General features: G+C 39.6%; 1 protein-coding gene across 1 annotated transcript in view; it reads right to left on the bottom strand.

The window, feature by feature from the left end:
• Spata16 (spermatogenesis associated 16) overlaps positions 1 to 26,708 on the bottom strand; it is a 293,192-nt gene that overhangs the window by 146,990 nt on the left and 119,494 nt on the right. The window lies entirely within an intron of this gene.

Genomic DNA, 26,708 nt, shown 5'->3' with positions numbered 1-26,708 from the left:
TATCAGTGGAGAAATTTTGAGTCAAAGGTTTTGTGGCTGGAATTTCAGACCAATTTCCCTTATGAATACTGATGCAAAAATAATAAAATACTCGCAAACTGAATCTGAGAACACATTGAAAATATCATCTACCACGATCAAGTAGGCTTCATCTCAGGGATGCAGGGATAGCTCAACATACGGAGATCTACCAATGTAATCCACCATATAAACAAACGGAAAGAAAAAAGAAAACATGATCATCTCAGTAGATGCTAAAAATGCCTTTGGCAAAATCCAACACTTCTTCATGATAAAAGTCTTGGAGAGATCAGGGATACAAGATTAATACCTAAACACATATAGGCAATATACAGCAAACCAATAGCTAACATCAAATTAAAAGGAGAGAAACTTAAAGCATAAAATCAGGGACAAGACATAGCTGCCCACTCTCTCTGTCTCTTCAATATGTATTTGAAGTTCTAGCTAGAGCAATAAGACAACTAAAGGAGATCAAGGGGATACAAATTGGAAAGAAAGAAGTCGAAATATTGCCATTCACCAATGATATGATAGTATGCATAAGTGACCCCCAAAATTCTACCACAGAATTCCTACAGCCCCATCTCTTACAGATAAACATTTTCAGCAAAGTAACTGGATACAAAATTAACTAAAAAATTCAGTATCTTTCCTTTATAAGTGATAAACGGGCTGAGAAAGATAACAGAGAAACAACACTCTTCACAATCGGCATAAATAATATAAAAATATCTTGCTGTAACTTTAACCAACCAAGCAAAAGACCTGTGTGACAAGAACTTCATCTCTGAAGCAAGAAATGGAAGAAGGTATCAGAAGATAGAAAGATCTCCCATGCTCATGGATCAGCAAGATTAACATTTTTAAAATGTCCATCTTACCAAAAGCAACCTACAGATGCAATGCAATTCCCATCAAAATTCCAACACAATTGTTTACAGACCTTGAAAGAACATTTTTCAACTTCATATGGGAAAACAAAAAACCCAGGATAGCTAAAAACAGTCCTGTACACTAAAAGATATTCTGGAGGTATCACCATCCCTCATCTCAAGTGGTACATTTGTTTTCTATGATAAACTGGCATTTTTATATTACCATATCCGAAAGCCATAGTTAACAGCAGGGCTCACTCTTGACTGTATGCATCTCATGGTCTTTTATACATACAAAACAAAATGTGTTGAGAATTTAATACCACACACAATAGTTTCACTGTCCTAATCACCCTCATGTGTCCACTCCCTCCTTTATTCCTAAACAATGATAACCTCTGAACTTTTTACATAATATTGCCATTTCCAGAAAGCCATGGAGTTGGACTGGTATAACACTCTGAGATTAGTTTTTTTTTTTTTTTGTTTTTTTTTTTGACTTGGCAATATGATTTTAAATTCGGTAGTTTATTTTACTTTAGCACTGGCTAATATCCCATTGTGTGACTGTATCATAGTTGTTGTAATGTAGCTTATACAGCAAGCCATGGAAGGACATTTCTTTTGCTTTTGAGCATTAGCAGTTAGGGATAAAGCTGTACATTTTGCTTCCTCATCAGCAGTGGTAAAAACTCTTCGTGGTCCCCAGTTCATCAGCACTTCATGATGTCAGTAGTCAGCGTCTTGGGAGTAGTCATTAAAACACATGGGTAGTGGTATGTCCTTGTCTTTCTGATATAAACTCACAGCGGAAGAGGAGTTTCTCTCCCAAGGAACCCTGCCTTGAGCCTTAGCCATATATGTAATATAACAGCATTTAGATAAAATATAGAACGGTAGACTTTTGAGTTCATGCTTAAGTAAGGTAAGAGTTTGGGGACGACTGGAGTGGGTGTATTTTGTATGTAAAAAGATAGGACCTTTAGCTGGCTTAGTGGAATTCTGGTGTCTCTACAAATTAATGATGCTATTTCCCTCCCCAGTGCGACAGTATTAAGAGATGGGGCCTCCTGGGATATGAAAGGAGCCTTCCTCCTGACTGGAACTGATATCTTCATGACCGGGTTGAAGGTGAGGACTCAGTTCATGTTTGTCCTGTTAACAATGAGGAGATACATACATTCCTTTGCCTTTCAGGTAGTCCCATTGCACATATATTTGCCCTTTATATTTCACAGTTCTTGTATATTCTGTTCTAGTTTGATTTTCAGTCTTTAAAAATAATTACTTTTTAAGCGTGGAAGCTTATATTGTCATATTATCAATCTCAAAAGTTCTTTTCTAGGCCACATGGCGTCTTTTATGAGCATTTGTCAGTTTTGTCATAGTGTTTTTGATCTTCATTTCTTTTTGATCCTTTCCTAGAACTTTCATGGCTCTGTTTATGCTATTGATCTGCTCTTACATGCTGGCTCTTGTTTCCCTTAAGGCCCCAGTATATAACTCATAGTTAAGAACCTTCTTGGCCTGGTAATTCTAATATTCCTGTCATACATCCGATTCTGACATTTGCTTATTTGCTCTCTACAAACTGTTGTAACCAATCATCATGATCTACCGGGCATAAGTTACCGTAGTAAGGGTGCCTTCGCAAGCGCGGCGGAAAGCTGCGGGAGGAAGTACTCTACTGTCCTACGAGGTCTCCATCTTGAAATGAGCCGGTGCGGATGGGCTGTGAACTTCACCAGTTGCTTCTACTCGTTGACTGCCTCCCTTCTGCTGATCCTCAGTTGGAACAGGATGACTACAGAAAGGTAAGGCTGTGTATCTGTGCTGCATAAGGGAGAGTCTGATGAAATCCCAGCAGGAGGAGTCTGACTAAACAGTATTTTCTAAGGGCAGTGCCAGTTCAGATCAGAACGCTCTGGGGCTCCTCGACTTTGCTCATTTCCTGCGACTTTGTGTCCCTGATGGATTTAGGAAGACATGTTGATTTTTCAGTTCATTAACATTTTCTTTGTACCATGGAGTGGTGATTTCTAAGTTCCTTACATACTGGACTGGAAACCAGAAGTCCATTAGTGCATCTTGCCCACAACAATTATTACTGTGGTATTTGCTCATATTGATTTTCTCTCAGTCTTTCTACACTTATTAACTGGCATTCGTCTGTAAGGAAATGTTTTTCTTTATGCTCTGTATATTTATTTATTAAAACATTTTTATGTTGCCATTGAGTTATGGCTGTTCATTGAATTCTAAGAGTTATTATCTGATTTTATCAATATTTAGTTTGAAACTCAATTATTTCAGCTTTAGCTCCTGCACATTACTCCTGCTTACATTCCATGTCTACTAAGCATTAAAAAAAATCCTCATATGGAATTAGACAAGAGGATCTGGTAAACAATACTGAAGCTGGTGTGTCTGTTTTTCCTGAAAACACTGTTAACCCTTAAAGGTTTGGTAACTGTGTTTCAATACAGATAGGGAAAAAACAGACAGTGCCCGAACAGAATGAAGATTTTAGAGATCATTCACGTTAATGTTTTCTTTAGAAACATTGAAAAAAAATAAAAAAAAATGAGAAAGTTTCAAAGAAACTGTTGTGAGGTAATGCCAGTACTGTCCTTGGATCTTGGAAAAACACGTCAAATCTGGCTTGAGAATTTCTATTCAGAGCTGTCAGTGTCCTGGTTGGTCAGTTCAGGCAGTTTCTACAGCACACATGGACGAGCAAAGGATCAAAATGGAGAAGGCATTCTTGGGAAAAAAATCAGTTGGGAAGATTGTTTTGTTTGAGCAGATGACCAAGACATATCATAAAACTATACTGGATAGTGTGGTTTTGGCAATGTAATAGAGAAATCAATGCATAAGCTAAATAAAGACTGGAAATCAATGTGTTCATATACAGAAAACTGGTATTGACAGGGTTAATTTTGAAGGTGACTATTAAAAGAATTAAGTAAGATCGTGCTGTGGTAGTCAGTTCTTGAACAAGGCAAAAACAACAGTTTTATATGTCATTTCATATATGAAAATTATTACATCATTAAGTCAAGCCTTCAAAAGCAAAGTGAAAACTTTTTTTTACATTTATTTATTTAATTATGTGCATGGATACATGTCCCATTAGAACACATGTTTGGAGATCAGAGGTCATCTTTTAGGAGTTGGTTCTTTTTTTTTTTTTTTTCCTATTGTGTGGGTCCTGGGTTATCATATTTAGCATGGGACATGACATGTTCTGGTTAGGGTTTTTTTTTTTTTTTCAATGTGACACAAGCTGGAGCTATCTAATTAAGGACTTACTTCTTTCGTATTAGCCTGGAGAAAAGTCTCTGGGGCATTTTCCTGACTGGAGATTGATTTGAAGGATCCAGTTTACTGTGAGCAGTTCCACCCCTGGGAAGGTGATCTTGGGTCGTATAAGAAAGCAAGCTGAGCAAGCTATAGGGCTTGAACCAGTAAGCAGAAATTCTGCTTGGCCTCTGCTTTATTTCCTGCCCCCGGGTTCCTGCCTGGAGTTCCTGTTTTGACTTCCTTTTATGATGGACTCTAAATTGTAAGCTGAAATGAACTCATTCCTCTCAAGTTGCATTTGGTCACAGTGTTTAAACTAGCAAGAAAAAGCTAAGCAGAGCGGGATCCTAAAGAATATCTTAGAACCCAAGCAGTGAAAAATCATAAAGGAAGCTGATTAAATTTGATGTCAAAACATTGGATTTATCATTATCAAAACATACAATGAAGAATATCTTTTATAAAGTTTAAGAAGTTGCCTAAATACATGTTTCTATAAATTATTAGCTATGCAGAATTCGCTGAAATCCTAAGGTTCAATGATAAAAAACCAAATAACCTAATAAACATTGTACCAAAGATAAATATAAAAGTGGAAATTTCATAAAAGAAATATCATTGTGTGATAGCTATATTGAAATATGGTATAAAATATTAAAAATTTTCATTGGCAATTAGTAAAATGAAATTGAGAAAAAGAAGACAGCACTGTTTCAATGTCAGTGAATGCCATCAGACCCTGATGGTGTGAGCTGCATGCTTTCATGCAGGGGTCTATCAGTGACAAACAGCTGAGCCACAGTTTAGACTTGCCAGTGATCAGCAGTGAGCTTTGACATGTTCTTCAAACTCTAGAGACAGTTTCCATGTTCTTCAAACTCTGGAGACAGTTTCTTCACCTGCGAACTTTACAGTATGACTTCTTTGCAGTTATAAGCAATTAAGGAAATACACACAAAGAAATGGTCATAAACTTTGCCAGAGTAGAGGGTCGTAGATGGTGGTTGCGGAAGCTCACGTAAGCTTGTGCGTAGCAGCAGGATTCAGGGCAGTGTATTAGAGCTTGCACATCTGTCTCTAAAGCTGAGCATAATCACAACAGCAGAAATCACTCACTGAGGGCATGCTATGGGTCAGATACAGTTTGCTTTGTTATATCAATTATTTCATTTCATTCTCAATATTGCTTTGTAACATAACGTTTTTTTTTTGTTTGTTTGTTTGTTTGTGTGCATTTGTGTTTGTGTGTGGACACACACATGTGTGTGGATGCCAGAGGTCAATGTTGGTTATCTTTGTTGACCACTTTTCACCTTATTTTTTTGAGATAATGTCTCTTGCCAAGCCCGCAGCTCACTAATTCCTAACTCATGTAGACTTGCTGGTTATCAAGCCCAGGGATTGTCTTGCCTCTGCTTCCTCAGTTCTTGGACTACAGATGTGTTGCCACATCCAACTTTTATATGGGCACTCGGGATCTGAACTCAGGGCCTCATGCTTACCTGGCAAAAACTTTGTTGACTGAGCAATCTCCTAGCTAGTGTGGCTTAGTGCCCTTGTTTCTCTTTTATGGTTGAGGAAACTGAACATTAAAGAGATTAAGTTCTCTACCCAAGGTCATCTCTAGCTTTGGGAGTGCAGCACATTTCTTTCCGCCTCTGCTATAATTCTCTAGGGTAGATAATTTCTTAGCACATAGATCCAGAAACAGAGCTTTTGTTTTATAAGCAATTTTCATAATTAGTGGAATCAAGGTTAATTTATGTGCATAATACTTTGATGAGCTGATGCCAGTATTAAAAAATAGGGTGGGAATATCAGTTGGTGTTCTGTGCTGCTATGATTTCCAAGCTAACTTTTGGTTAAGGCATCTTTGTGCTTTGACTGAAATGACACAAAGAAGATGTGCAATTGGAGCCATGACCAGTTGATCTACACCCTCCAATTCTTTGAAATTCTATGTTTCCAGCTTTGGAGAGTCCATATTTTAATGACCAGCAGGAATACACAAAATAGCACTCAAAATCAAACAGCACAATACAATTCTTGTTATGTTCACACACACAAAATTCCACAGCAGGTAGAGTTTTGCCTTGCCATTTTTTAAAACCACTCAGTACCTTGCCTTCTCAATCTTTGTGCACCAGTGGGTTTCCCAAAGCATTGATTCTGAGAACAAGACTGTATTTAGTGGTTAGCTGCAGTACAGCCCCAGTGATTGCTCAGCATACTCTGTCTTCACAGTCTGGGAACTCATTCTCTTTAAAAATATTTCATTTTACTCCCACTGTGTGTGTGTGTGTCCACAGAGTCCTGAAAAGGGCATTAGATCAACAGAAGCTGATTTAAACGTAGATGCAAGACAAAATCTGGTCCTTTGTAAGAGTAGTAAGTGTTCTTAATCACGGAGGCCTCTCTCAGCCCCATCTTCTTGTGAGGTAGCGTCATCTGTCTTCAAATACCTTTTTAATTGGAGCCATTTATTTTCAGGTGTTATGCATAGGTGTTCTATCTGCATGAGTGTCTGTTCAGAACGTGCATGCCTAGTGAGTGTGAAGGTCAGAAGAGGGCACATCCCCTGCAACCAGACTTACAGATGGCTCTGAGACACCACATGGGTGAGGGGAATCGAACCTGGGTCCTGTGGAAGAGAAGCCAGGGCCCTTAACCACAAAGCCATCTCTGCAGCTCCAAGAGCTTTACTTTTTAATAAGATAAAAAACAACGGCAATAGGTCACTTAAGTGGAGAATACATTGTGATAGGTATTTAACACTATTGTGTTAAAGGCTTGATTTAAACTATCTCACTTAATTCTCATAACTAGCTGTATCATAGATGCTGTATTATCTCCAGGCAACAAGGTAAAGCATGGAGGTTTAGTTATGTCTATCATGATTTTAGCATCTGCAGATTGGACCCTAATGTATTTTACAGCCCCTCAAAATAAATCACACAGTTTTGCAGGCTTTAGCCTCCACCTCTTTGGTTAAAGTCAGCTTGCTTTTCTTTAGCTATCTGCTACTTTAACATCGATATTTCTGTTATACTATTAGAAAATTATAGTTCTGTAACTTCATTATACTTTTAAATATTTATTTTTAATTATGAGTCCTTGTGTGGGTTTGTACACATGAGTGCCCATGGAATCCAGGGATGTTGGATTCCTCAGAGCTGGAGTCGAGGTGGTTTTGAACTGCCTGACGTGGGTTCTGTGAGCTGAGCACCAGACACTCTTGTCTACTGAGCCATCGTTTCACATCCCCAGTTCTGAAATTTTAAGTCTTTAGGACAAAGCATTGGTTATGAACCTGAAGCTTGACTGTTTTATCCTTGATACAGCCTTCTGAAATTGTGCTCACCACACCTCTAGTGTTGAGGCAAAGATATAATGAATTGTGGTTGAGAAGTGAGATGTTTCGCTTAGGTCATGACCTATGACAAACTTTGTTTCTACTTACGTTGGCTTGGAAGGCATGCACCAGGCACAGCATTTTGGCAGCATGTAAAGTAAGGCTTCACACAGCTTTGCGGTACTTATTGCTGGAGAATGATCTTGTGCACTGTGTATTCAGATGCTGATTTCTGTGCCCAGAGAGCCAATGTGGGCATTGACATTCCTTCAAAGAGTCCCCAGTCTCAATGTTGTATAATAATCACTCCCCAGTTATCTCTGATTGCTTAATAAAGAAGCTGATTATCCAACAACTGGGCAGAGGAGACAGAAGGTGGGACTTCTGTTCCCAGTCAGAGGGTCTCAGTTAGGGACTAGCAGGAGAGAGGGAAGGAGGTCACCATGGAGAAGGTGCCCTGGAGAGTTTGTTGTTATGAAAACAGAGAGATACAGCAGAAGGCAAAGGCAAGATCGAGATGGCAAGTAAAAGGGCACATGGCTGGGAGGTAGCCAGACTAACATGACTGGATTAGATTTGCTGAATATCTGCATGCTTATAGTGCTCTAAGTCTTGCTGAGTAAGTCTAATCGGTCTCCGTGTCAATTGGCTGGGAGCTAGGGCGGGTACTAGAAAAGACCCCACTAATACACTAATCCAACAACTTACACATGTCAAAGTCATGGAAAATCGAATGAATTATCAGTCATCTCTCAACACATGACCCTCCCACAGACATGTTTCATGTGATGAATGCCAGACCATGCACAGCTGCTCTGTCAGTGGCAGAGTGGTCCCCGGAAAGTGAAAGGTGGGTAAGGTTTATGAATAAAAATTAACACAGAGACTTTATTTAACCAATTTCTGCTGATTTTTACCTTAAAGAACTTGGTGCACTAGTTAGAGAGGTCCTCCTCCCCTTCCACCTGACCCTAGCCTATCAGGTCTCATCAGGACTGGCTGCATTGTATTCCTCTGTAGCCTGGCAAGGCTGCACCTCCTCCCCACTCCCAGGGTGGACTAGGGGAGAGACTTAGAGGAGAAGAGGGAGAGTGGGATTGGGAGGAGATGAGGAAGGGGGCCACAGCCTGGATACAAATTGAATAAATTCTAATAAATGATAATAATAAAAAAATACTAAAAAATCCCATGATGCATTTTCTAATGCCTTGCATGGAGAATGAATGGGTTTTATGCTTCTAATTGAATCAGAACTGGGTTCCAATAAGCTCCCAACACTACTATCATCTCTTCAGAATCACTTGTGTGGAGTCTACCTGTCAGAACATTCTCTTCCTTTGCACGATACATAATAATCTCATTTAAAATCACAGAGTTCCATGACACTAGAGAAGCTGACAAAGCTTGCTCCTCTTGCTGTTATGATCCTGCTCCTGAGTGACTGCTTATCTACAGTCACTGTTTTATATTGCTAGATTCCTGAACACTTCAATTTATTTTTGGATCACGCCTTGGCAGACGGTGATTTATATATGCATTACTTTCAGCAGGATCAACTGGGAAGGAAAGAACAAGAAGAAATGGGAGAAACAGCAGGAAGACAGGAATAACTCCCAAACAAATGCCCCATGTTCTTGCCGGTTTTCATGAAACCCACTGGCTCCTGCCTCTACTAACCTGTTATCCAGCTTATCAGTAAAGGAAGCCATGAATGCATGCATCCTGAAGTACTGCAAAGTAATAAAAGCTCTTGCTTAGTCAAACAGGAATGACTCTGGGGTCTCTTGATGCCCATAGTTAGCTGAGACACAAAATTTTGTGCTTCACTAAAAAACTGACATGCTAGTGTGCTCTACTTCAGGCACGGCTGACCATTCAGTCGCAAAAGACTCACTATTGATGCATTTGCCTTTTGAAGGTATTGTTGTGCGCTTATCCACAGGCCAGAGTTCTGAAACATTCAAGTACCCCAAACCCTCTCCAACTCAGTGTCAAAACAAAGAAAAGCATCTGTAATCACTAATCAATTAAAAACCAACTAATCAGCCAACCAACCAACCAACCGAAACCACCAAGGAGGACTGATGACAGCAAGAGCTTCACTGAGAATGGCAGACAAAGCTTCCATGAGGAATGGCGCTGATTTCTGTGGGGCAAATGTGTGGCAAGGGAGGGAGGACATTGGAAGAAAGAAGCCAGAGGCCTGAAACGTGTAACAGTGTCTGTTTAGTGATGTGGCCTATTTTATCCTGATCCTCAGAGTAAATGGAGAATATATCATGTGGAGAATAGAAGTTAATTTCTCATGGTCCAGAGGCTGAGGAGATGATGTCAATGGCTTTCCTGTGGAAGGCTTCAGGGCAAGACAACGTCATTCTCAGATGTCGTGGTGGAAGGAGGTAGAGCAAATTAATCTTTATTAGGAACCTCCTGCCTCAGTAACTAATCCATGCTTGTGATAACGGCCTCTATCTAGTCAGGCAGGGTCGCCACCATGAGCCAGCTCCCTCAGTAAGGCCCCCATCATTACGCTTTCAAGAAACCAACATGCTGCATTGGCTATGAAGTTTCCAATGAAAAGCTCCCAGGTGTCATTGGCACTCAAGCAGTGGTGTGCAGAGGATGAAAGTGTTGGCCCTGAGAAGATGAAATATGAGCAAACAGTGTTAGAAGCTCAAAGGGCAGAGGAGAGAGGTTAAAGCTGAGAAGTGGTCAAGAGGGAGAAAACTCTTAAGTAAAGCAGCAGCTAACATAACTTTATACCATTTTCATCTGTTTGTTATAGTCTTAACCCCATTTACTGTGACATAAAACTGCTCTGAAGTCCAGTGATTTGGTGATTTGGTAAGGGCATTGCTTTTAAAATGGTGACGATAAGACAGTTTGGAATCACCTATCTGTCAGTCTGTTTATTCATAGTACAGCATACATTAGGTGATGTTAAGTAAGAGCACGGAGGGGTCAGTGAGACGGCAAAACAAGTGAAGGCCGCCAAGCCTGAAAACCCGAGATCCGCCACTGGAACCCACATGGTGGAAGGAGAGAACTTCTGAAAATTGTCATTTGACCTCCACACAAATACCAAGGCATACGTATACCCACATGTACACACACACACACACACACACACACACACACACACACACATGCACACTCACCCACTCACTCAAAGATTAATACACACACACAGTAAAAAAGAAAGCATTGTGAATTAAAGAGTAGGCCGGATCACTGTTAACTCAAGCTATAGAATTCAACTCTATTTACATTGAACTTCAGGATACATATAAAGCTGGAGCAGAGGGTAACAGTGGCTGCATGCCTTAGCCTTCTGTGGCCTCTTGGTCAATCCATCAGGAGATGGATCTGTTTAATGACCAACTGGTCAGGTTTATAAACACATTTACTTACTAAGAGTTACTTTATTATCCATTCTGGGAAATGTAATGCAATCCTACAGATGGATGTGGAGGGAATGCAGACTCCTGAGTCCAGAATTCATTAGTGTTTCTCTACCATAAATTTTCTCATTGTGGGATCTGCAACCCAGAGTAGGCTAGCTGCTCATGGTTGCTCTCCAGGTCTCAATTTCTCTACAATCATGGATTAAATCAGAAAAATTGTCATATTTAGTAATATGAATTGTTGTATTGCTGTAAGTAGTTAAAATATATTCATTAGATAAATAAATTTGTTTACTCTACGTGGACTGAGAAAAAACCCTAGGAATGACGACTTCAACTTTTGACATACTGAGAGCCTCTCAGGTTAAAAACAGGACTTCTGGGAAAGATGGAAGATCAGAAGCCTTCTCTGCGTCATCCAGTGAAGAGGAGTCAGAATGAGAAAAGAAAAACAAGAACATTCTTCTCAAAGAAGAGAGAACGAGCTTGGGAAAATTACAGAGGTTGCGAGAGACCTGAAAAATGTGGAGGAAGAAGGTGCTGCTATTTAGCAGAGGGCCATCTCCCTGGCCAGGTTACCCCCAGGACAAGCCCTGCCTCACAAGCCTTAACTCCAAGTGGCAGTTTGGGCGAGATTGTAACTCCTCCTCCATTTGCTGGTTGTTAGGGGAGGGGAGTGCCATCATGTCATTTCGTGTGACTTGGAGGACAGGTGCTACTTGCCATCTTCACTGGGAATCTGCTGTTTAAAAGTAGACTCCCTCAAGGTCAACTCACCCTCCCCCCATGCCCATAGCTGCAATCTTAAATTTCTGAAGGTCTTAAAAAAAGCTGCTCTCTATGAAGCTCATGGTAGCTCAATAACCAATTGGTTTCCCATAGTAAGGGGAACAGGGACTATCTCTGACAGGAACTCAAGAGAGGAGCAGTTCTGCTAGGCCACAGAGGAGGACTTCGCAGCCAGCCCTGAAAATACCTTATAGAACAGGGCCAGACGAAAGGGGAGGAGGTCCTCCCCTGTCAGTGAACTTGGAAAGGGGCAGGGAGAAGCTGAGGGAGGGAGGGAGGGAGGGAGGGAGGGAGGGAGGGAGGGAAGGAGGGAGGGAGGGCGGGATTGGGAGGAAATGAGGGAGCAGGATACAGCTGGGATACAGAGTTAATAAAATGTAACTAATAATAATAAACAATAAAAAAGGAATTTATCAAAAAAAAGCTGCTCTCACATTTAAATTTTTTTCTTGAATTTTTTTAAAATTATGACATAGATTTAAATTGTTCATTGTGTGTACTTATTCTACATGATGGTGTGTTACATAAAATGATCTTCATACACGTATATATTATATATGAGCATATTCCCTTCATGCCCGTCTGCTCTCATCTCTGTTGTTTCTTCTTCCTCCCACAGGTCCTCATTGTTCCCTGTGATAGCTTCGCTTCTCTTTTCAAGTAACACATACACAAATGGTGTCTTGTATCCATATAAAACCTAGGAACTACAGATGAGGGCACAAATACAGTACTTGCCTGTTTGAAACTGGCTTACTTTGCTTGTCTTCAGTGCATCTGTTTTCCTGCAAATGACCTTTTTTTTTTCTTTTCAGGGTTGAAAGATTCACTGTATGTGTATTATGCACACTTCCTTTATCCGTTCTGCTGTTGTTGCATACGAGGTTAGGGGGAGGCGGCCCATAACTTAGTTCCTGTGAGTGGTGCTGCAGTGCACATGGACTTTCCTGATTTGGTGATGCGGCTTCTTTTGGACAAACATTCAGCAGCGATATTGCTGGGACAGTTTTAGCTTTGTGGGAAACCACCACGCTGACCTCCATGGCGGCTAGACTGTGCAGACTCTGGCCAGTGTATACAACAGAACCCTTTCGTTCACACCTTCATCTCCTTTTGTAGTTGTTTTTGGCCTTTCTGGTGGGAGAGATGGAGCCTCTTTCTAAGTTTATTTTGCATTTCTCGAATGGCTCATAATGTTGCAAAGTTTTCCATTTTTATTAGTTATTCATATTTCATTTTGTTAGACGGTTCCTCTATTAGCTCATTTATTGATTTGGTTAAATTTCTTTAGGTTTTTGTTGTTATTTTCTGTTTGTGTAGTCCAGACACTAATCCTGTGCCATACATACAACCAGCAAAGATTTTCTGCCTTCCCTTCCTTGGATTAACCCTAGCCTTACCTCCACATAAGATTTGCTGGCACAGAACTACCATTGGTCAGGTGTTGATGTCATTTTCAAGTGACCAGCATCTTTTTGAGAAAGTTCCTGCCCATGGATTAATGTATTTTCACCACTTTTTTCTCTAACATTTCAGAGTTACATTTCATAATGTTACAACGTGGTCTTCATTCCATCTAGAATTGATTCTTTATATAAGCTGAGCAATAGGGATCTAGTTTTATTTTCTTACATGTGAATATCCAGATTTCCCAGTGCCATTTGTTGAAACGGCTGTTTTCCAATGTATATTTTAGCATCTTTTTCAAGAATCAGGTCACTGAAGCTGTATGGATTTATGCTTCACTCTTCCATTCTATTTCACTAGTCTATATGTCTGGTTTTGTGCCAGCACCGTTCTGTGTTCTTTCTTTCTTTCTTTCTTTCTTTCTTTCTTTCTTTCTTTCTTTCTTTCTTTCTTTCTTTCTTTCTTTCTTTCTTTCTTTCTTTCTTTCTTTCTTTCCTTCCTCCCTCCCTCCCTCCCTCCCTCCCTCCCTCCCTCCTTCCTTCCTTCCTTTCCTTATTCCTTCCTCCCTCCCTCCCTCCCTCCCTCTCTCTCTCTCTCTCTCTCTCTCTCTTTCCTTTCCTTTGTTTTTGTTATTATGACTCTAGTGCAAACTGAAATCAATACGGCGATAACTCCTGCATCATCACCACCACCATCATCATCACTTGCTCAGGACTGATTTAACTCTCTGGGGCCGTTTGTGCTTCCACATGAAGTTTACGACTTCTGTTTCTTTGGGGATTGACATTGCAGTTTGGATCTGAATTACACGGGATCTGTATTGCTTTTGAAAACATAGCTGTTTCCATGTTATTAATGCCTGACTAATTGATTGATTGATTGACTGATCCCTGATTCCTAGTGCAATGCAGGGCACCAGCACATTTGCAGCTTTTATCCTTCACTGGTTTCAAATTCAGTGAAATCAAATTCTCCTTGTTGGGGCCTTTTGCTCCCTTGGTTAGGTTTACTATAAGCATTTGTTTACTTTTTGAAGCAATTTCCTTGATTTCTCTTACAGTACCTTATTAAGTGTATCCATGAAGGCTACTGATTTTTACATATTGATTTTTTATTCCATCACTTTGCTGAAAGTTTTAACACATGTAAGAGTTTTCAGCAAAGCGTTTTGGGACTCCTATGTATAGAATCATGTCATCTATAAATCAAGGTACTTTGATGTTTTCCCTTCCAGTTTATATTCCTTTTATTACTTCATTTGTGTTATTGCTGTATTCAAGACTTCAAGCACAGCACTGAATAATTGTGGGGAAATGGAAATGCTGTTTTTTTTCTTGGTTTGTGTACAAATGATCTGGATTTCTCCCTACTTAATGTTGACTGTGGGTTTGTCAGATGCAGCATTTGTTATGTGGGGATAAATTTCTTCTATTCCCAGTGTTTGATGCTAGATATAGAGAAGATCCAGGTTAATAAAAGTAGAGATAGGAAGGGTTAGTTATTATTAGTTAATAAAAATGTCTCATCTAAATTCATCTAAATTCGAGAATATTTTCAAAATCTGTATTAAACCCTGGAAAATAAAGAAAATGTAAATAAACCCTTACACATATACTGCTTACAAATTTAATCAAGAAGATATAACAATGTAGATAGACTCACAGCAAGCCCACCACTAAAGCAGCAGTCAACAATGCTTAGGACCTTATGAACTCCCTGCCAAATCTATCAAACTTTCAGCCGAAATTTCGAGACAGCCCAGAGGTCCATCAACAGAAGAGTCGGTGGGAAAATGTGGTGCCTATGTACAGTGGAGTTTTATTTAGTCATGAAGAAGAATCCAATTGGGACATTTTAAGGAAAGAGGATGGAACTACAGCTCATCGTGTTAAGTGAAATAAAGCAGTCTCAGAAAGATAAACCTTTCCTGTTTTTATATATTGAATTTCAGCTTTGCATATACAGGGTAAGGAAGAGTGGGAATGGGGTATATGTGACACAGATACAGGGGAGGAATTATTGGGGGTGGAAAAAGGGGTCAGGCAAGAGGTGGGAGTAAAACAAAGGATGGGCAAAAATAAATTACAAAAGCACACATATGTGAAAAAAAACTCAGTGAAAGCTACTGCTTTGTGTTCTAACTAAAAAAATTGCTAAATATAGTAATAAAGAATCTGGGCAGTGGTGGCACACACCTTTAATCCCGTCATTTAGGAGGCAGAGGCAGGCAGATCTCTCTGAGTTCAATGCCAGCCTGGTCTGTGGAGTGAGTTCCAGTCAGCCAAGGCTACGCAGGGAAACCCTGTCTCAAAAACCAACCAACCAAACAAACAGAAAAACAAACAGTATAAGAAAATAAATTTATGTCTCTGAAACACATCTAACAGGCTGTCTCCCTCCCTTTCTCCTTTCTTTCCTTCTTTTCTTCCTTCCTTCTTTCCTTCCTTCCTTCTTTTCTTCCTTCTTTCCTCCCTCCCTCCCTCCCTCCCTCCCTCCCTCCTTCCTTCCTTCCTTTCTTCCTTCCTCTTTCTTTATCTTTCCTTCTTCCTTCTTCTTCTTCATCTTCATCTTCTTCCTCTTCCTCCTTCTGACATAGGGTCTCACCTATGGCTGTACCTCCCCAGATTTACATTTCCTTTGGTCTCACTTTGTTATTTAGGCTTCCCAGTTCACTATGTAGCCTAATCTAGCCTTGAATTCATGCCATACCTCCTGCCTTAGGTGTGCATTTATCATATCCAGCAAATAATGTTTGCTTGCTTGTTTTGGTTTTTGAGACAGGGTTTGTCTATGTAGCCTTGGCTACCCTGTACTCATTTTTTAGACCAGGCTGGCCTGGAACTCATGGAGAGCTGCCTGCCTCTGCCTCCGGGAGTGCTGGAATTACAGGCCTGTCCCACTGTGCCTTACTATCCAAATAATCTTACTTAAAATAAGCTTTTAGTGAACTTTAAATTTGGAAAGATACACATACTGGTCATTGGAAAACTGTTTTTTAATGGATTTTTTTAAATTTAAATTTATTTAAAAAAATTAAGGGGACGAGGGAGGGGGCTACAGCTAGGATACAAAACAAGTAAGTTGTAATTAATAAAAAATAAATTAATTAAAAAATTATTCACTCTACGTCCCTATCATAGCCCCCTCCCTCATTTCATCCTGGTTCCACCCTCCCTCCCTCTTTATCCCCTATTCTCCTCTTTTAGTCCTCATAAAGGGGGAACCTTCTTTCCCTATCAATTGAACCCAGCCTATCAAGTCTCATCAGGACTGGATGCATCCTCTATGGCCTGGTAAGGCTGCCTCTCCTGGGGGAAGTGATCAAGGAGAAGGTAACAGAGTTCATGTCAGAGACTGCCCTTGCTCCCTTTAAGAGGGAACCCATGTGGAGACAGAGCTACCTATTGGCTACATATGAGCAGAGGGTCTAGGTCCTCTTCATGCATGGTCCTTGGTTCTCATCAGTTTCTGGCAGGCCTTCCCTGGACTCAGATTTGTTGGCTCTGTTGGTCTTCTTGTGAAGAAGACCTATCCTATCCTCTCCAGGTATTTCTATCCCCACAGCATTTCTAAGACTCCCTGAGCTCTGCTCTAAGTTTGGCTGTGAGTTTCAGCATCTGCTTCGATCCCTGTGGGTGGAGTCTTCAGAAGGCATCTGTGGTAGGCTCCCATACTGTTTGCTCTCTACAGCCACTTCCGGGGTCTAGTCTATTTGCCCTTCGGAATGAGAATTAAGCATCATCCCTCGGTGCTCCTTGCTACTTAGCTCCTTTAGGTCTGTGGATTGTAGTGTGGTTATCCTGTATTATTTAGATAATGCACACTTATAAGTGAGATACTTATGCTTGTCTTTGTGAGTTTGGGTTGTCTACAGGATGATCTTTTCTAGACCCATCCACTTGCCTGCAAATTTCATGATTTCCTTGTTTTTAGTAGCTGAATAGTATTCCATTGTGTAAATGTATCAGTTTCTTTATCCATTCTTTGCTTGAGGGACATCTGGGTTGTTTCCACTTTATGGCTACTATGAATAAGGCCACTATGAACATAGCTGAGAAAGTCTGCTTGTTGTATAGTTGAGCATCTTTTGAGTACATGCCCAGAAGTGGTATAGCTGGGTCTTGAGGTACAGCTGTTCCCAATTGTCTGAGAAAGTGCCAGATTGATTTCCAAAGTAGTTGTATAAGTTTGTACTCCCACCAGCAATAGAGGACTGTTCTCCTTTCTCCACATCCTTGTCAGCATGTGTTGTCACTTCAGTTTTTGATCTTAGCCATTCTGATAGGTGTAAGATGGAATCTCATAGCCATTTTGTTCTGAATTTTCCTGATGAACAATGACATTGAGCATTTCTTTAAGTGCTTCTTGCCATTCGATAGTCTCCTGCTGAAAATTCTCTGTTTAGCTCTGTGCCCCATTTTTAATTGGATTATTTAGTTTGTTGGTGTTTAATTTCTTGAACTCTTTATATATTTTGGATATTAGTCATCTGCTGGATGTAGGGTTGGTGAATATATTTTCCCAGTCCATAGGTTGATGTTTTGTTCTATTGACAGTGTTCTTTGCTTTACAGAAGTTTTTCAGTTTCATGAGGTCCCATTTATTGATTGTTGATCTTAGAGCCTGTGCTGTTAATGCTCTGTTCAGAAAGTTGTCTCCTGTGCCAATGAGTTCAAGGCTCTTCGCATTTTCTCTTCTAACAGATTTAGTGTGTCTGGTTTTATTTGTTGAGGTCTTTGATCCACTTGGACTTCAGTTTTGTGCAGGGTGATAAATATGGAATTATTTGCATTTTTCTGCATGTAGATATCCAGTTAGACCAGCACCATTTGTTGAAAATGCTATCTTTTTTTTTTCCATTGTATGTTTTTGGCTCCTTTGTGAAAAATCAAGTTTCTGTAGGTGTGTGAGTTTACTTCTAGGTCTTCAGTTAGATTCCATTAATTAACTAGTTTGTCTTTATGCCAGGGTCATGCAGTTTTTATTACTATTGCTATGTAGCACAGCTTGAGATCAGGGATGGAGATACCTCCAGAAGATCTTTTATTGTATAGGACTGTTTTAGCTATTCTGGGCTTTTTGTTTTTCCATATGAAATTGAGAACGCTTCTTTCAAGGTCTTAAAGTATTGATAGAAATTGCATTACATCTTTAGTTTGTTTTTGGTAAGATGGCCGTTTTTACTATGTTAATCTTACCAATCCATGAGCATGGGAGATCTTTCCATTTTCTGATATCTTCTTCAATTTCTTTATTCAGAGACTTGAAATTCTTGTCATATAGGTCTTTGACTTGCTTAATTAGAGTTACACCAATATATTTTATGTTTTTTTGTGGCTATTGTGAAAACTGTTTTTTTTTTTTCCTGTAATTTCTTTCTCAGTCCATTTCTCATTTGTATGCAGGAAGGCTACTGATTTTTCTGAGTTAATTTTGTACCCAGTCACTTTGCTGAAGAGGTTCCCTGGTAAAATTTTTGGAGTCACTTATATATAATACCATATCATCTGAGAATAGTGATCTTTTGACTTCTTTCTTTCCAATTTTATCCTCTTGATCTTTGTTAGTTGTCTTACTGCTCTATGTAGGATTTCAAGTACTATATTGAAGAGATATATATAGAGAGCCTTGTCTTGTCTCTGAATTTAGTGGAATTGCTTTAACTTTTTCTCCATTTCATTTGATGTTGTCTATCGGCTTGCTGTATATTGCTTTTATAATGTATAGGTATGTGCCTTGTATCTCTGATCTCTCTAAGACTTTTATCCTGACGGGTGTTGGATTTTGTTGAAGTCCTTTTCTCCATCAAATGATATGATCATGAGATTTTTTTCTTTCAGTTTCAGTAATCTACATAGTAGATTACATTTATGGATTTTCATATATTGAACCACCCCTAAATCCCTAGAATAAAGGCTACTTGATCTTGGTGGATGTTGTATTTGATGCGTTCTTGGATTTGGTTTGTGAGTATTTTATTGAGTATTTTTTGCATCAATGTTCATGAGACAGACTGGTCTAAAATTCTTTATCTTTGTTCAGTCTTTGTGTGGTTTAGGTATCAGAGTGACTGTGGCTTCATAGAATGAGTGTGTCCATGTGCCTTCTGTTTCTATTTTGTGGAATAGTTTGAGGAGCATTGTTATTAGCTCTTCTGTGAAGGTCTGGTAGAATTCTGAACTAGAACTATCTGGCCCTGGACATTTTGACTGGGACTTTTGATGACTGCTTCTATTTCCGTAGGGGTTATAGGGCTGCTTAAGTTATTTACCTGTTCTTGATTTAACTTTGGTAAATGAACTCTATTGAGAAATTTGTCCATTTCCTTTAGCCTTTTTATTTTGTGGAATACAGGCATTTGAAGTAAGACCTAATGATTCTTTGGATTTCTTCAGGCTCTGTTTTTATGTCCCTCTTTTCATTTTTGATTTTCTTAATTTGGATACTGTTTCTCTGTCTTTTTGTTAGTTTGGCTAAGAGTTTATCTATCTTGTTGATTTTCTCAAAGAACCAGCTCTTGGTTTCATTGATTCTTTGCATTGTTCTCTTTGTTTCTAAGTTATTGATTTCAGCTCTGAGTTTCATTATTTTATGCTCTCTACTCCATTTGGGTGTGTTTGCTTCTTTTTGGTCTAGAGCTTTTATGTGTGCTTTTAAATTGCTCATATGAGCTGTCTTCAGCTTCTTTATGAAGGCACTTAGTGCTATGAACTTTCCCCTTAGCACTGCTTTCATCGTGCCCCATAAGTTTGGGTGTGTTGTGCCTTCATTTTCATTGAATTTAGAAAGTTTTTAATTTCTTTCTTTATTTCTTCCCTGACCCAGTGGTCATCAAGTAGGGAATTGTTCAGTTTCTACGTGTTAATAGGCTTTCTGTTGTTTCTGTTATTGTGAAGTTCCAGCTTTAATCCATGATGGTCTGATAAGACACAAGGGGTTATTTCAATCTTCTTGTATCTGTTGAGGCTTGCTTTGTGATCGAGTACATGGTCAGTTTTGGAGAAAATTCTGTGAGTTGTTGGGAAGAATGTATATTGCTTTGTGTTTGGGTGAAATGTTCTGTTAGGTTCATTTGATTCATCATTCCTGTTTTTCCTTATTTCTCCATTTAGTTTCTGTCTCAGAATATGTCCATTGGTGAGAGTGGGATGTTATTTGTTAAAGCCTCCAACTATTAATGTGTGGGGTTTGATGTGTGATTTAAACTTTAGCAATGTTTCTTTTACAAATACAGGTACCCTTGTGTTTGGTGTACAGATGTTCAGAATTGAGATATCATCTTGGTATATTTTCTTTTTGATAAGTATGAGGTATTCGTCCCCATCTTTTTTGATTAATTTTGGTTGAATGTCATTTTTATTACATATTAGATAGAATACTCCAGCTTACTTTTTGGGACCATTTGCTTGGAAAACCCTTTTCCAGCCCTTTACTCTGAGGTAACATCATTGTTTATTGCTGAGGTGTGTTTCTTGTATACAGATTGATGGATCCTGTTTTTGCATCCATTCTGTTAGCATGCATCATTTTAGCAGGGAATTGAGTCCATTAATGTTGAGAAATATTAATGAGCAGTGGTTGTTAATTCCTGTTATTTTGATGGTGGTGGTGGTAGTATGTGTGTGTGTGTGTGTGTGTGTGTGTGTGTGTGTGTGTGTGTGTGCGCGCGCGCTTCCAGTCTTTTGGTTTTGCTGATGCAAGGTTATTAATTTTCTGTTTTCCTGGGTGAAGTTAAACTCCTTGGGTTAGAATTTTCCATCTAGAATCTTCTGGAGGGTTGGATTTGTGGTTAGGTACTGTTTAAAATTTTTTTTCATGGATTATCTTGTATTCTTTCTCTGTAGTGATTACAAGTCTTGCGGGTATAGTAGTTGGGGCTGACATCTATGGTCTCTTAGTGTCTGTAAGATATCTTTCCAGGCCCTTCTGGCTGTTAGAATTTCTGGTGAGAAGTCAAGCATAATCCTGATAGGTCTGCTTTTATATGTGACCTGGCCTTTTCAGGTTGCAGCTTTTAATATTTTGTCTTTGTTCTGTATATTATTTTTTGATTATTGTATGGTGGGAGGATTTTCTTTTCTGGTCCAATCTATTTGGTGTTCTGTAGGCTTTTCGTATGTTTATAGGTGTATTTTTTCTTTAGGTTGTGGAAGTTTTCTTCTATGATTTTGTTGAAAATATTTTCGGGGACTTGGAGCTGGGACTCTTCACTTTTTTTTATTCCTATTACTCACACATTTGGTCTTTTCATAGTGTCCCAGATTTCTTGGATGTTTTGTGTCATGAAATTTTTAGATTTAACATTTTCTTTTTTTTAAGATTTATTTATTTATTTATTTTTTAATTTTATGTGCATTGGTATGTTGCCTGCATGTGTACGAAGGTGCCAGATCCCCTGGAATTGGAGCTATAGACAGTTGTAGATGGTTGTGAGCCACCATGTGGTTGCTGGGAACTGAACTCAGGACCTTTAGGAAGAAGAGCCAGTGCTCTTAACCTCTGAGCCATCTCTCCAGGCCCCCTAGATTTAATATTTTCATTGACTGATTTATCAATTCCTTCAATCGTATCTTCTACACCTTATATTCTGTCTTCCATCTCTTGTATTCTGTTGGTGATGCTTGTGTCTGTAGTTCTTGTTCTTTTCCATATGTTTTCTGTCTCCAGAATTGCCTCAGACTGTGTTTTCTTTATTGCTTCTATTTCTGTTTTTAGGTCTTGAACAGTTTTATTCATTCTTTTCTCCTATTTGATTGTATTTTCTTGTATTTCTTTAAGGGATTTATTCAGTTCCTTCTCCTGTTTGATTTTATTTTCCTAGATATCTCTGAGGGATTTATTTTCCTTTTTCAAAGCCTCTATAATTTTTATAACCTCAGATTTAAGATCATTTTCTTGTGCTTCAGGTGTAACAGTGTTTTCTGGGATTGCTGTGGTAGGACTGCTGGTTTCCAGTAGTATACTATGGCCCTCGGTTTTGTCACTTGTTTTCTTACGCTGGCCTCTAGCCAGTTTGTTGTCCTTGGTGTTCATAAACCTGGTGGTGTCTGATGGTGGTTGCCCTCTAGGATTGTAGTCTCAGATGGTAGCAGTTCTTTGGGTTTCCTGGGTGATAGCAGATCTCCAGAGATACAGGGAGAACTTTAGTCTCTGATGGCTGCCAGTCTCTGGGGATGGGGACCAGAAAATGGGGCAGGCTGGCTGGTGTCTGATGGGTGTTGGTCTCTGCTGTTCCTTCATGGTTGTTACTGCTCCCCGAGGATGCTCTTTCCAGATGATTTCTGGTCTTTGAGCATGCGGTGGAGATGTGGCCCATGTCCAGAAGATGGTCTGTGGAGCATGCTGCTGCTCTTCTCTGATGGTTATTGGTCCAGGGAAACGGGGTAAGTCCTGTAGGTGGCATGCTGGTGGGAGTAGGGCCAAGGCAGACCTTACCTGCAGGCCTCTGCAGCTGGTCTCTGACAGGCAGGCCGGGAGCTGGGGAAAGGGTCTTACCTCTTGTTCCCCACCAGTTGATATACAGTGAAATGTAGTGGGCCTAGCGGATGGTGCTTAGATCATGTTGCTGTTCCCCAGTGGTTTCTGGTCCCAGGAAATGGAGCAGCCCCATAGGTGGAACTTGGAAAATGCTGAGGGAGGTTGGGTACAGATGGTCCTAGGCAGACAGTGCCTGCAGGTCTCTGCAGCTGCACTCTAGTGGAGCTAGGAGCTGCTGTTCCAGGATATTTGCCATTCGTGGGAAATGTAGCAGGCACAGAAGATGGTGTTTGGGGTGAGCTGCTGTTCCCCAGTGGTTTCTGGTCCCAGGAAATGAAGCAGCCCCATAGTGGAACTTAGAGAATGCTTCAATGGATGCTTTCATGTAAATAATTCAACTTTAAAATTTTTATTATTGTGTGTGTGTACACATGTGTGAAAATTTCTCCTGTCTGTATGTACACCTCATGTGTACAAGCTGAGAAGGCCAGAAGAGAGCATCAGATCTTTTGGAGGTGGTTAGATGTGGTTGTGAGCCAACGTGTGTGTGTGTGTGTGTGTGTGTGTGTGTGTGTGTGTGTGTGTGTCTTATTTTGGATAGTTGCTTATGTATTTACTTATTTTTTAAATTTTATTTTTGTTAATTTTAATTCTGTACATGTGTGCAGGTATACGCAAGTGAACACAGAGGCCAGAGTTGCTGGATCGCCTTGGAGCTGGAGTTCCAAGTGTCTGTGAGCAGTCCGATGTGGGTGCTGGGAATCAAACTTGGGTCCTTTAGAAGTGCAGAGCATGTTCCTAACCAGTGAGCAATCTCACCAGCCTCACTTCAGCTTTTTTAAAATGAGACTGTACTAGAAAGAGCTCCAATAAGTCCCCACATCTATACATCAACAACTTTCTTGGGAAGCTGTGTTTCATGGACTCAAGAGATCTTAAAAACTGAGCCTCCAGCCCTGTTCAGCTTCTTGATCTGGATTTAAGCAATGGGTGTTATCTTTGGAAGGGCCTGTGGGAGGGTAGCCACATGCTTTGTATAAATTGTTTGTCCTGCATGCTTTTTTGATGTGATTCTTAAAAGGATCTACCTTAATTATCACAGTGTCCAGGTAAATTTATATGATGGCTACAGTTTATTAATACAATATGTAGACTGTGGTGGTTCAAGTGTAAATGTCTCTTAAAAGCTCATATAGTTGAGTACTTTGTACTCAGCTGTTTGGGAACTGTTTGGGAAGGATTAAGAGATATGGCCTTGTGCGTATGAGCCCTCAATTACTGCTCTAGTATCATGCCTGCCTGCCTGTTTTCATCTTCCCCTACCATAATGACCAGAGACTTTAACTAATTGTCTGAAAATGTAAGCAATGTAAACTCCTTCTATAAGTAATCTTGATCATGGTGTCTTATAAATAAAATAGTAGCTCGCTCTATCTATCTATCTATCTATCTATCTATCTATCTATCTATCTCCATTTTTTTTTTGTCTTGGGATATGTTCTTATGTAGCCAAGCTTGATGTAAAATTTCTCATGTAGCCTAGGCTGGCCTTGACTTGATGACCTTTCCCCCTCTTTCTTCCAATTGTTGAGATACTGAGCATTTGCCACCACCCCTAGCCACCCTTGTGTCTTGTAACTGACTCTTATATCTTACAATTGGAATTCTGATATACCTGTACACTCTATCTGCCTGGCTTTGCACGCCACTTAGTGTGGTACCATGCTCTGGTTCAGATATTTAGAAACATAGCTAATGATTAACTAATAATAAAGAGGCTTTGTTGCTCATTTATCTTTAGAGTTACCTGCACTTGCCTCTTTATGCACAGTATAATAACTTGCTTATATTTTTATTATACATCCTCATTGTAGGTAGAAGTAGATATCGTATGATCTTTAGTATTTGTGCACATGAGTATACCTATTTGTGTTAGGGAAGAAAAGCCAGATTTGAACACCGTTTTGTCACCATAGACATTTTTATATGTAGAGGCACAGAGAGACATTATGAAACTGTTGTAGTCATTACTTCAGATAAAACTTTCCAGAGTGACTGCTTCTCATGGGGTAGTATGGTATGTTGGTGGTTACAGAAATGTTAATTTAGTTTTGTTGCAGAAAATGTGATTTTACCCATTTAACTAATTCCAATTGTTTCGTCTGAAGTGACCAGAATCCTCATAGAGTTATGCCATGATAAAATAAATAGGCTTCATTTTATTCTATTTGACCATGGCCATATTCTTGCTCTTTTGTCCAGTGGGATGTTTCTGAAAGGCCATGAGCACACATAATAAAATGATCTGCCTATTGTAAACCTGACCGAGCTTTCCATCCAATTCCAGCAGCATTCTCTTCTGTGTAGGTGAGAGCCTGTACCTTCATGATGCTGTCCTGGGAATCTTTCTGACATGTTTCCTTGGAACCTCTTATTCAGTCCACCTCAGTTATTCAGCTTCTGAGGGCTTCCTGTAAATGCTACATTTTGACAAAAAATTGGCTGAGCAATACAATTATTAAGAATTGGGGTTTTATTTTGACTACTTCGCACAATAAACATTCATTTTTATTTGGTTGGTGGCTATCCTGCCCAGAAACATGGGTACTTGACATTTTGCAGGAAACTTGCTGTGTTGGCTTTACAGATTAGTTTGACACTGTATTTTTATAGTGCCCGGAACAAACTACCCACAGAAGACTTGCTGATAAAAATGGGCACTGTATGTGCTGGTTTACATTGGAAAGCCAATGTCTAAGCAGATGCTAAGATGTCCATGTTTACTTTTGGTTGTACTGGAGAGCATGGTACTGACAGCTCTAATTGCCAAGAAAACCAAGACATTTTCTGCCTATGATTAGTGGCTGGATGTGATAGCAACTGTTTACTTCTCCTTTGGGAAAAGTGCACACCAGCATAACTAATGATTATCAGGAACTTGTCAAGTCATCATCCAATGATATTAAACAGATGCATCTATTTCACTGCAGGGGACATGGCAAGAACAATGGAGTTGGCAGTGCCCGTGTTACATGGCAAACAGTGACACATTCTATGTCCATTGCTTGCTTTGAGACCCATAATGACTCTGGTCACTGCTTTGGCTCAGTTAGGTTTGATAATATTAAGATATAACCAGTGGTTTGCTGGCACCCATCTTCTACAGACAAAAACCCACCCAATTAACTAACCAAGCAATCAACCAACCAATCAACCAACCAACCAACCAATCAATCAACAAAATAAACAGAGTTGGCTTTGTGGACCTCTTGATTTCTAACTTATAAATTCTCACCAAGCTTCTAATTTGTCCAGTTGTTTAACAACCGACTCTCGCTAAATTCTTGTTTAACTATGTATGTTTCAAGTCAGCACAAAAACACTCACGGCAGCATTTGTACCTTTTGCAGTCTTGGCTTCAGGTCAGAAGTAGGTTTCTATGGATCTTTAGATTGGATTCACAACACATTAGTAAGCCATAACCCCCGAACTTGATATTAGCTCTTTTTGTAGTGAGCTAGCAAAGTTTAACAAACTCTGTGTGTGTGTGTGTGTGTGTGCGCGCGCGCGCATGCACATGTGTGTGTTGAATTAAAAAAAACTGTATATGGAAAATGGAGTGTGAATGGAGTGACAAGAACCTGTTTTCATATTTCAAAGTGCATCATAAACCACAAGTAAAAAGATGTGCTGTATGATTGCAAAGTGCAAGTAGTTGGGGCTTACTGTACTATTCATAGCATTCACTTGATTGAGCTTCTGGCAATGTATGGACCCATGTTACACTGGACGTCCATATCACAGCACCAATGTCATAGAACCACTTTATTTACCACTCAAAGAAATATTTGTATACGAAGATTTATATACATTCTAGAGACAAGAGTTGCCCAAAGACTATACACCTCATCCTTATTAATATAGATTTGACCTTCTAAGTTGTGCTTCGACAAATTCTAGAAACTGCTCTTATTTTCCCCTCACTGAATTCCTAGAAACAGCCATATAAAACAATAAATACTTTTTTGCACTTTAGGAGAAAGGGGAAATTCCTTGATTAAAAGGGCCAAAGAG

Source organism: Psammomys obesus, unplaced genomic scaffold, assembly GCF_907164565.1.
Source record: "Psammomys obesus unplaced genomic scaffold, mPsaObe1.curated_primary_1811, whole genome shotgun sequence".
NCBI classification, from domain to species: domain Eukaryota; kingdom Metazoa; phylum Chordata; class Mammalia; order Rodentia; family Muridae; genus Psammomys; species Psammomys obesus.
The sequence above is the reverse complement of the archived record's forward strand: the minus strand, read 5'-3'. Positions and strand labels throughout refer to the sequence as shown.